Below are 11700 nucleotides of genomic sequence, written 5' to 3'. Positions count from 1 at the left end.
GTCATTTCAAAAGTGGGGAGGGGTTCAAACCCCCTTGACCCCCTGTCCCACTGGATCCGCCAATGTCTTTTACAACCCTCAACTAACTTCTTCATTGACCGTCATTATATGACAGCTATCTGACCCCCTAATAACTGACCAGGTGAGAAACTCACAGACATTGTGAAGGAATTATTTTTTTAGTTTGTGTCATTTAGATGATAATGTAGAGATAAAAGAATCATAGATATTTCCATTGACACCAGTAATAAGGCTGATTCTGGAGAATTTAAGTCATCAGTGATAGATTGTATTTGTATACACAAGTGATTACATGCTTGTTATTTTGGGGTCACTTAAAAAAGTGCCATGAAAATTTCTGCAGGAACTTTGGTTCAGATATGTGTGGATGGCTAATTTCCCCCAATAAACTTGCTACAAAACCTTTTAAAAATTGGATATGGGTCACAAATATGTAATTAATTGGTGTGAAAGGCTTTCGTGTTTTGTATCCATTTCAATCATGCTGTAGAACTAGCAATGCTTTTCCATCATGGAATATATCTGTGCTTGAAAGAATGCTTTGGTATCTAACAATGCTGAAAGTATGTAATAAACACTTCACAAATTCCATTTTTATTGTTCCGAGTTTAAAGCTAAAGTATTTGAGTGCAAATTGAACTGTTATTGTATTTGAAGCTTATGGCAGAGTTCAGAAAGAATTATGTATGTCAAAACAGATTTATAATGAATGATTCAAATTCATTCATCCTACCTCATGAGCTGATGTCATATCATATCTGCTGATAACATGGTCCAAGGGAGATAAGCCAAACAAAATTCATGTCAACATTTATACTTTTGGCTCCAAATCAATGATGATTTCCCTTGACCCTTATCTATTCAGTTTGAGATTTGGTTGTAACAATTAAGTGTAAAATAGTTAATTCTATGATTGAATTTCAAATTGCTTTGTTGTTAAGACCCTTTGTCAGTGTGTGAAATATGGCCCATCCTATTGTCCAAGATCGGTTAGATTTCTGATGATCTAACTTTACAACTAGCCAGCCTGATTGTCTGGTATAAACTTAAGATGTTCAATACATCAGAGTAAATTTACAATATCTTGGTGTTTAGACTGGTTAAATCTATTTTGAAGTTACCAGCACTGATGTCTGCCTGGATTTTTGGCTTATTTCATACACACTGTCTTTGTAGAACTAATTTTAACAATCATTGCACATCCCTTGCAATAGTTTGGATTGGGTAGTTTAACTCTTCTGTATGGAATACCTGTTATTTTTGTATTTACCTCAGTACTGAATGACTGTGTCACAAATCACTACCTTAGATATAGCCTACCTCATCATAACTGAAATTTTAACACAGTTTTAAAAATTGGTTTTGCATTTTGCTTCATTTCTCATGATAGATTTGAAGGATTTTTACATGTTTTTCATACATTTTGTATGACACTTGATGTCCTGCACATGCTGGAACTGTTTTAGCTGCATATAGATGAAGTGGCTTTGTAGTGTTTAGGAGTTATTGATGTTTTTGCTTCACTATTAAGATTAGTGAGAAATACTGTAACTTGACTCTTACATCGTTATTTTAACTGAACATACTATTTTAAATGTGTAAATTCCTACAGTTTGGTTTGCTTATTATTATTTTTTATGGTAGTTTAGTTATTGTATGTGTTTTCTAGAAAATACCATTTATTTTTATTTTTCAGTCTTGTCATCAGAGAGAATTAAAGCCAAAAAGTGAAACTAAGTGTCATGTGATTAACAGTGAACTTTTTAATCATGTTCTGCATACACTGGTGACTTTTGTGGTTCTTAAGGCTGGCTTTGTTTTGGTATTTTTGTATGCTATCATTTTTTTGTAGTTAACGAAACTGGTTGTTTTCTGTCTGTTCAAAAGAGATTGAATATTTTGTTGTTTCAGTTCCGACAATATTGCTCCAAACATATGAAGCTTTATTTAATAAGACTGATTTATCATGTATCTTTGTAATGTGCCTGTTGTGCACTGTGGCACTTTGGCATCAAGGTCTTCTCGGGTCACTTGCTTTGGCAACTGTATTTGCTGTGAAACCTCTGAGACCAATGTGAAAAGGAAGTTGTTAAAATGTCATATGTTTATTTGAACATGTCTGTTTGTATGTAAATTAGTTCTGTAGATAGTTATGACTTTGATTTGGCTTGGATATGAAGTGTCAGGGAAGGAAAGCTATTCTGTCAAAATGTCTCTGTCATTTGATGACATTCTTCATCCTCTGCAAATCTGCTTAAAAACCTGTAGAATATGTAAATACATTCTTTTCCTTAACGAATAAATAACCAAACAAAAATATTTAAATCAGAATTATTGCAAAATTTCTCTCGAGTTTGTAGTCTTGAGATATTGATTTTACACTAATATTACAGAGCAAACAGGTATTTTCATCATTTATTTTTAAGTTTTAATGTGAAACTGAATGAATGTATTCATATGATGTGGTACATGTATGTTCAGTTTCATAAGCCACTTGTCTCTGTATTTAGATGATGGTTTCTACCATAATGGTGGTATTGATTAATGAAATATAGATTGTATATAGGTGATGTAGAACTGATTAGCAGATATAGACTGTACATAGGTGTTGTCATGGACGTATATGTACCGCTACTGTAAATATTCTTTAAAACAACCTTGTATTTACATTGTTTTGCAAACTGACAAATTTAAACTAAAAAACCACAAAAATCATTGAAGAGTCATATATCTGTTGATACTGAACCTGTTGATTTTTCACACATTTTTTCAGTTTAAATCTTATTTTATGTTTACAAAGTTGAAGGGCAATGTTGCTAGATTAGCTTTTTGTGTACAGACATTATAGTGTATTAGTAACACCTCTAAAATGTAGAATAATGTCTGTTCTGTCCTGCTTCAGTATTGTCAATACTGCTATTATTTAGTCTCTAGAACTTTTTCTCTGCTTAAATGTTTACTATTCTGTTCACTATGGCTGTAGATGTAGGTAATATCTTGTAAACCTTGTAATCTGTGTTAAACATAGGTCGCTGTTAAACCCAAATGAATGACGTGTTTAGTTCTGTAGAATACATCCATCAACAGACCTATTTCCACTTTCATTGCTTTGGGGTCAACAAAATTTGAAAACCAAGTATAACAAGACCCTTGTATAGTGTCTTATGATAGATAGGACTACCCAAGTCTTCTGTATGTTGAGAGACCAGGCAGTATCAAAGCTGGCCACTAAAGGGTTGGAGGTAGATAGCGCAAGACTGTTTTACCTTTGAGATGTATTGTTTCAGGCACCTCCCTTATGTTTTTTACTTTCACTTGAAAATTAACTCACTCATGTACTCTGTCTCATCATATGTCAATATGTCTTCAGTATGGTCCAATATTGCAGTCATCATGTTGTCAGTCAATGCTCGCAATGCAAACTTGATGGTTTAGACTTTTGTATGTTCTTTGATTCAGTATAGAAAAATCTGTCGTGTAAATTTGGCATGTTTGGTTAGTTCAATTAAAATGCCTTGTGAAGAAGTTTTATTTTATGATCTCATGTTGTTGCATAATAATCAGATGAACCACTAGGTAAAATGTATTCAACAGCACAGAAGAACTCTTCATTGTAGCTTCATGTTGTCCATATAATGTGTATAATACCTAGTTAGGATATAGTTCAGTATGACCAGTCTCACAGAATCAGGGGACTGGTATAATAAGATTTTTACAGTTTATATGCCTGCTAAAATTCATTAATAAAGAGATGCTTTAGATACTTCATGTTCTTACAAGGGCTGGTATGTAAGGTTCAGGTTACTTCAGAGAATGACCAATTTGCATTGTGTGAGGTTGTGTGTGGTGTGCGAAATTGCTGCAGGCCCATTAGCCCATGGCTTGTAAAAATCCAGTCAGGCCAGTAAATATCCACAGTAACTTGCCCGATTAGCTAGTGAATTTTCATGGGGTGATTTTGTAAATATAACACTCTCTCCGACTTGTCCAGTTATAATACACATTTAAATCATGCAAGATTATGGCCTGATAGAAACATTCATGATGTTAGCAGCTTAATCATGTGTGTCTTCTTGCAGATTTCAGGCAAGTGAATCATTTTGTGGGCTCGTATCTTTCAGGCCTAGCTTACCCACCAGGCAAACAAAATAGGGGTGCCAGAACGGGGAAGGTGAGAAAGTTGTTATTGGAGTAGGAGAGAGGGAAGGACCTAATGTGTGAATGATGTGGACTGAGGGGGCGGGGAGTGTATTAGTAGGAGGAGGGGAGAGCATAGTGCGTGGGTGGGAGTGTTGGTAGAGGGAGGGGAGAAGCGTAGTGGGTGGGTTTGGGTGTTGGTAGGAGGAGGGGAGAGCATAATGGGTGGGTTCAGGTGTTGGTAGGGGGAAGGGAGGAATGTGTACTGGGATATGTACGCTGGTAGGTGATGAGAAGGTGAGAGACCAACCATTCGCCTGTTACTGCTTCATGGCTAGTTCCCGTCCCTTGTGTCCCTGAACTGTATTATTTTTTCCTCACAACTAGGACCTTGTATAAGGTTTCACCTCTATGACCGTTGGCATGTTCTGCTGGTTCAGCATCCCTGTTACCAGAACTTCCCTTTTAATGTAGATGGTGTTGTTTTGTTTCTGTCCAAAATCATATATTTTGAATAAAGTATTAATATACTTCATGTTCTGCAGATTTTGTCTAAAAAATGACCAGACAATTATGTGCGGGATCATATTTCCAGAAGTAGAATTGTCTTTTTTGTTCCCACACACCATCAGAATACTGAATGGTTATTCCCCTAGATCATAATGGGACCACCGAAATTGTTTAGTAGACTGTTGTTCCTTGTGTTATAACACAGTCCATACTAGATATATCTGTGTTACATTCTGGAGCGTCTCATCTTTGCCAAAAACATTCAATCATACCTTGTTTGTTGTCACTATCACACTGCCAAATTCATTTAGTAGCCACTGAATGAAAGTTGCTTGGGCCACAAGTATTTGGGGGTTATGAGTAAAAACTGATTTTTCCAATTCCAGTTAACAAGTCAAAAAAACTCTGGTTGCCTCCATGACTATCTTTAACCCAAGGGAGAGAACTCCTAACTATATACAAAACTTTGAGGACCAATTATATCTGACGATGTTGTTGTCAGTTGTTCTGTATTTTTATACTGGTATTAGACAAGATTCAAACTGTTGTTTGTTAGAATGTTTATGTGAATATGATAAAAGAAATATGAATAAAATCAGGTTATGTTTTCAGTAATCTGTCCATTTGTCTTTGTGGAATCATATTACTATACATCATCCCAATTGCATTGATTGATCTTCATGACATTGATCACTGGATTGTCAGGTGCAGACTTGATTGTTTATAGACTGCCACCATATAGCTGGAATACTGCTAATATTTCTTGTTTTACAGATTTTTGTCCCCTGAAAACCTAAAGGCAGGTGGGAAAAAATAAATAAATAAAATTTCCAATCAAAGTAATATTCCTTCTAAATACTCAAAGTATTTTACTTTTGGCAATTTATGAATTCAATATGGGTCTAAAAACAACCTAAAAAGTATTTTCATGTGAGTTTACATTTTTAGAAAATAGAAACATTGGGATTTTATTTTTTAAGGGTGAAAAATTAATTTTTATTTTTTTCCTATTCTTGAAAAAATGTGTCGGGCAGATCCATAAAACATGAAATAAAACTGGTCTGGCCTAAATAACAAATAAAATCATGTATATCATCTGTCATAGCGCAATGTACAGCTGTCAGTTATTTGTGATATTCTGCTCTCATCAACCCGTGAAGGTCTGGGTTAGAATAGGTCTTCAGCAACCAATGCTTGTCATAGGAGACAACTAACAGGATCGAGTGATCAGGTTTGTCAAGTATTTACAGATTACAGTCAAGTCTTGTTAATCCGACCTCTGTTTATCCAACAGTTGGCTTTATCCCACGCTTTTGTCGGTAACAAATTGCATAAATGTAGTTTAGTCTCAATTATTTGTCAACATCCTTGTTAATCTGACAATTTAATATGCCACAGAGACTTGACTGTGTGCAACGTGCGATGTCAGATTAACAAGACTTGACTGTACTTTCACATAAATGAACATCCCAGAGTGAGATGTTTAACAACAAACAAGTGACTAAGTGAATTAAGTTTTATGCCACTTTAACAATATTCCATCAACATCACAGAGAAACCATGTCATGAAATGAACCAGGTTCTTTGTCTTTGGCATGGCAAGCAACATCTTTAACCACAAGGCCGCCCCACAAACAAGCAGCCACCTACATGGAAATTAGTCAGTCGATATAAACAGAAAGCTGACATCCCTAATACATCACAAAGTCTTCCTGTGATACCAGCTAAAACTAAAGGTCCGCCAGTGTCATATGACTTCCAGATCAAAGCATCAATATCCTTGTATGCAGTGCAGCAACTTTACTACAGACATACCAGGGCTTTAAAGGTCACATGCAACCATAAAAACAAACATAAATAAAACACAATTATCACTTATTCATGACATATAATATACATTGCTGATGGTGAAAAAACAAATAAACAACATTATAAGTGTACAATGAAAAGTGCAATATTTTGTACTTGGGTTTACTTCCCTCTAAAAAAAGCACACAGGAGACCAGACCCAGTCAAAGCAGATGGGTGTGCACTCTAGTGTAATGAAGTCTTTCATTGGCTGGTTATTTGCCACTACGCTGAGGGCTCGTGTATCTAGACATGATCTGTTTCATTGGCTTTTTAGAAGTATGGTGAGTAATGATAAAGTAATATTCTCTATGGATAACTTCTTTTATTGTATATGATGTGATGTTTCGGTATGGATTCACATACCGTTGTAAAGCAAGAGAATCTATACCAAAATGTTAGTTCACATACAGTAGAAGTTGTTATCCATAAAGAATGTATATAGATATGTTGGGTTTTGTAAATACATGTTCTGTGTGTGTTCAATCCAGTCAACAAATACTGACATGGTGAACTACTGCGTGGCTGGAAACTGTCGTTTGTCCAAGTTCAAAGCAGGACTTGAAACTGACAATCTGAGTTTGCACCAGTTTCCGTCTGATCCAGTCATCTAAGAAAAATGGATGCAGTTTGTTTACAACCCTTAGACATAATAACATGTCATGTGTACAAGCATCACACCTGCCTGCCTGTATAATTACACAATGTGACAGAGGCAGAACTCATCTGCATGTGTCATGTGTCAATGCATTTTGTTTATGGTGTGAAGTTCAATTTGCATTTAGTCAATGATTGAAGGTGTGTATTGCATATTGTCATTTGCAGACACATAGGTGTCAATAAACAGACAGTGAGTTTTGTCTGTGACAGAGACAGCTATTTTCTATTTTTCCATAGACATGTACTATAACATTTCAGTTTTCAAGCTGTGCCATTTTTGACAATGAAATTAGTATTTCTAATGATACACTTTCTTGAAAACCTGGTTTGCAGATCTGTAACCAAGTATGGGGCCATGGTACTTTTATTATTGCAGATCCAAGATGCTTGTAAACACAAGAAACATCTCTTCTTCTCCAACTTCAACCACAGCAATAATCCTTGCTGTGTTTGTATGAGTCATCTTTCCAATTCAGGCTGCGCAAACATAATCACTGCACATGCACTCTGGTCATTTAGACCTCATCAATATCTGTGAGGCTCTTGGGGTAGGCTAATGTTGAAAACATTAGTTCATCACACCACCGAAGACCCGAGTTTGATTCCCTAGATGGTTACAATGTGTGAAGTTCATTTCTGATGTTCCCCACCGTGACATTTCTGGAATATTGTGTGAAACTCCACTGACTGACTCACTCACTCATTAGTGTTTGTTTATCTCTGATCAAGTATTGTCTAAAGGTCTAATGCATTACAACACATTGCAGTATGAACACTGTTGTGTCAACCTTGAAGGGATCGGGGTCTATGTTAATATACAGAGTTATTGAAGGTTCAACCATAAATTTGTCTGATAACAAATACCCAGAGACCAAGCTTCATGGATGGCAACAGGTGAGTGAGTGAGTGAGTGAGTGAGTGAGTGAGTGAGTGAGTGAGTGAGTGAGTGAGTGAGTGAGTGAGTGAGTGAGTGAGTGAGTGAGTGAGTGAGTGAGTGAGTGAGTGAGTGAGTGAGTGAGTGAGTGAGTGAGTGAGTGAGTGAGTGAGTGAGTGAGTGAGTGAGTGAGTGAGTGAGTGAGTGAGTGAGTGAGTGAGTGAGTGAGTGAGTGAGTGAGTGAGTGAGTGAGTGAGTGAGTGAGTGAGTGAGTGAGTGAGTGAGTGAGTGAGTGAGTGAGTGAGTGAGTGAGTGAGTGAGTGAGACAATATCACAGTGGGGAACACCAGAAATGGGCTTCACACATTGTATCCATGTGGGGAATCGATAACCCAGCTATCCCATATCCAAGGCAACTGGAAATTCTACACATTAAGCACAACTGTGTGTAACCATAATCAGGTTCAAATTTGGATTTGAAATCTCTCAAGCCCTGTTAGTTCTGATGGTCACTTAGTTCAAGTCAATGCATGCTTTCATATCAGTCACATAATTAAAAATGACAAGAATATCTATGAAATTCAAAAATAGTTTAATTTTCACAAAAAACATGCCAATGATATAAATATTGACTCAAACAATGAAAATAAATAGGGGCTTATTTGGTAATAACCATTCATACTCGGTGTCATGCAAGAGTTTTATATTTATACATATATATACATTTCATATATACTCTAGATCTACCACAGCAAGAAAACCTTAGGGTACAAATATATTCTGATGTATATTAAGTAAAATACAAATAGAGACTAGATTTCCTTAAAAATAAGGTGTTGAGTACTATGACATAAACTGTCCAACAAAACATAAGACGTAATATAAATATGTAACAATAATTAATCATACATATTTGATTCTTAAATTTGAACAAATTCAACATGACTGTAAACAAATATTATCACAGACAATAAACAATATAAAACAAAAACTACAATTGTTTGATTAAAAATTGTAAATACTATTCACGAAACAAAGGAAAAATAATTTGTGTCTTCTTATTGAGCAAACTGAATTTGAGCAAAGCAGTGTGACAAATCTCTTTCAGATAAGTGAAAAAAATCTGGGCATAAAAACAGTCCTCGGCAGTACACAGTGACAGTTAATTCATAGCACAGACTACCGCAAGTAAAAGAGTGGATTTGATATTTGATCATTTGAATCAAAACCTTTCTGTAAGGGTTTTAAATTTTCACCTCAGGCAAAACAACTACTGTACGAGCAAGTCATTTTTAATGAAGAACATATGATTAGTAAATGTGGCCTAAGAAATGTTTTGTCTGAAACAGTTCAAGTCTTTCATCTAATACCATTATGTAAGCATTAATATGAAGATAACTTGATAATGTCTTGAATAAAAAACTTGGCAGTACACACATTTGATGCATGAAGTTCCCTCACCACTCTGTCATGTTATGCTGTTTATCAGCCTACCAGGAAACCCACAGATGCACTGTTCCAGTTTCAAGCAGGACTACTCTCAACCTTCAGACCTACATTTGGAGACTAAAGAGAGTAGTCCCCCCTTCTTCTTGAGCTGATGGTAAACTACCTACACATTTGCAAAAACATGAACATATACGATGGATGCGAACCACTAAAATCACAATCACAAATGTGAAAAGGAAACAAAATTTTGATTTGTCTTGTTATCACAAGGATCTGGGAATGATGAATGAAAAGGAATGGAAGCCACAATGAGCTTTGGAGATGTAAGGTCCAAGGTATTTGCCTGATTTGAATGTAGATAAAATACCTTGTACAAATGAAGATGGTCCCAGCATAATGCATATATTACAAACACATTTTTAGGATATCAGCAAATACAATGTTTGTGATAAACAGATGTCAAGGCTATTCTCATCAATTCACTTTAACACAGGATCATTGTAATCTGATTAAAATAATACTATTACGTGTAATAAATCACCAAATTCCCAACAACAGCAGCCATGATCAGTGACAGACTTCATCCTCTATATCCTGACATGCATGTTACTATGTATTACACTGAATAATTTGAATGACTTCCTCCCAGCCCCCCTAAAATTTAGAAACAAAGTAAGTGACCCTAGTGCATGTCATGTAAAAAAATCAATGACGCCCCCTATCACCCTCCCATAATTTTTTAAGCATATATTTTCTAAATATTTCTATGGACAAAATTGCTGATCCCCCTACCTCCCCAGAAAAATATGGGTAACCATCTCTAAAATCATCATCACCTACCCCAACCCCCTGCCATAAATTATGAATGGTCCCTAATATGTATATTTATATTGCCCCATATTTTATACCATGCTGTATGAAATGAGACATATAAACAATAAAAATGGGGCTGTCATTTAAATGGCAAGTAAGTGAGATGGGTTTCAGCATGCTCAATGTCTTAAAATGGTTGACATTTTTATCCGTAATCTTTAGAAGCCATTGGAAACAATAAAATGTCATTACCAAAGCTTTTCTGTTAAAATCTGAACAAACACCTTGTCCAAGAAAACTTCTCCAAAAACAAAGACACACTGCTTATTCAGAGGATTCAACGTAAGCAAGTGGTCTTATGACTATCACTGGTACTGAAAATATACTGAACAACAAAAGAAACACAAGTTTCAGAAAAATGAAATCTCATGAAAGCATGCTCTTGTCTTTATGTCTTCTGTTCAAAAGCTTGACAAACAAATCAAAGCTGCATTTCTGTTGCTGTTTAGTATATAATATTGCAGTTGAAGATAACACTGAAAGTATTGCACTCAGCCTGAGATTGAATCACACAGAACAAAACATATCAACAATGACAAATGTGGCTCATTGTTAATGAACCCTGTTCAGTAAAGTAAACACTATTTCTGTCTCTTGTTAGTATTCTGAAACACAATGAAAACACATTATCAATGAGGACTTAAAATCAGGAACCATGTGGTTCTGAATTACATACTGACATCAATTGAGATCTGAATCAACATGACAACATTGCTGTGTTTGTGTTTGTACCCACAACAACATGATTTGATTTTTGTGGCTCTTCTGCCCAACATTACATAAAATGTCAATGAAACGGTCTTGGATTACATTGAAACCCTGTTTGTCCAATGCCGCTTTAAGGTAAATCTGCACTTCATATGACAACTGCTTTGACAGCCAGCCCATACAAAGGAACAGTACTCTGGCTTCTACCAGATAACCAGTTGTTAATCAGGATGACATACGTTAAGTCTATATTAACTTATATTAGGCTCAGTATTGTTTGATACACTGCTTAAACTGTGTGTAACAAACCCCTGTAGAAGGTTGTGTCAGCAAAACTTCTCAAGTGACCAATCAGAATACAGTTTACCAAATCGCAAAAGCTGACATTTGCCCATACCTTTTGAACTTTTATTTTGAATAAGACTATACCTGAATGATTCTGAATGCTATTTTCAGTACAATCACTTCCAAGTGATCCACAGGGAGCACACCACAGTAGTGAGTAAACAGTCAGTGAAAATAGCTTTTGTGTCAATATTCAAGAATGTCAATTTGCAGAAATATTAGTATGGTAACTATGTCATCAAAAAGTCCTGAGTGTATATACAGCAGGTCAAATG

This window comes from Haliotis asinina, chromosome 9, assembly GCF_037392515.1.
Source record: "Haliotis asinina isolate JCU_RB_2024 chromosome 9, JCU_Hal_asi_v2, whole genome shotgun sequence".
Lineage (NCBI taxonomy): Eukaryota > Metazoa > Mollusca > Gastropoda > Lepetellida > Haliotidae > Haliotis > Haliotis asinina.
Note: the sequence above shows the minus strand (reverse complement) of the source record.